A 1,363-nucleotide genomic window follows, 5' to 3' on the forward strand; every position below is an offset into this window, starting at 1 on the left:
ATTCCCAAAAGAAAAAATAGCTAAGAACTAGGGAACTGGGGACAAGGCCCCACCAAGGAACTAAAACTTACATTGTGATTTGAAGAAGTCTAGGAATTCTACACAACACTAGTGAGGAAGGAAAGCATTAAAGCATAGGCGCCCACTAATGCAAAGCCCCTGAGGTGGGATATAGAATGTTGTAAATACCAAATGAACTACCAAACCAGTTTGACTAGAACAGAGGGGACATGAAAGGAGAGTAATATAAAATAAAACTTTTTTGTGTGGGTGGGAACCAGGCTGTGGAGGGTTTTAAATAATAGACTAAGGATTTTATATTTTATCCTAGAGGCAATAAGTATCCACTGATGATTTTTTTTCCCAGAAAGGTCATGGCATGGGAATATCTGGGTTTTACTCAGTTGCTGATAATTTCTAAACAATAAACTTTCTAAGAGCAAAAATTGTAATATATAATAATCATATGTCTCCCTATTCCCTCTCCTAGCCCTAGTACATAATGAGTGCTTAATTTTCATTGAATTGAGTTAAATTGAATTCTTATTCAATATATCCTTCAGCAACCATTCTGGCCATTTATTAATTATATTATTAATATTTGGTTATATGTATTAATAGACATTAAAACATCTCAGTATTATTTTGTATTTTTCCAATTACATTAATAAAACTTTTTAACATTCTTTTTCTTAATTTTGAGTTCCAAATTCTCTCTCTCCTTTTCCTCTCCCCTCCTTAAGAAAGCAAGCATTTTGATCTAAATTATACATGTGCAGTCATGAAAAACATATTAACATATTAACCATCTTGCAAAAGAAAATGCAGACCAAGAAAAAAGCAAGAAAAAGAAAATCTTAAAAAGTATTCTTCAATCTGCATTCATGCTCCATTAGTTCTTTATCCCAAATGTGAACATTTCAGTGTTATTATGAAAATAGAAAAGAAGAGAAAGAAACAAAGGAACTAGGTAAACTGCAAGTAGTCCCCCTGAAGATTAAAATCACAGACTCATAGATCTAGCAATGGTTAAAAAAAAAAAAAAAAAAATAGTGATCTGATTTACCCTCCTCATTTTAATGATTTGGAAACTGAGGTTCACATAGGTCATATGATTTTCAAAGAGATCACATTGGTTAAGAAGAAGAACCAAGATTTAAACCCGAGTCCAAAGCCAGTGTTTATTCTTCTGTGCTAGAGTACCTTTAGCATTAAAAATTCCAGTTGTACCTTACATGTCCAAAGTCAGAATACCCAGTGAAAAGAGGAGGGAAAACCAAAATTACATCTAGAATCTCACTTATAATTTTTATAAGATAAACATAAAATAAAACTTTTTTGAATGGTTTAAATATGAGGTTAA

This window comes from Sarcophilus harrisii, chromosome 4 (genome assembly GCF_902635505.1).
Source record: "Sarcophilus harrisii chromosome 4, mSarHar1.11, whole genome shotgun sequence".
Classification (NCBI taxonomy): Eukaryota; Metazoa; Chordata; class Mammalia; order Dasyuromorphia; family Dasyuridae; genus Sarcophilus; species Sarcophilus harrisii.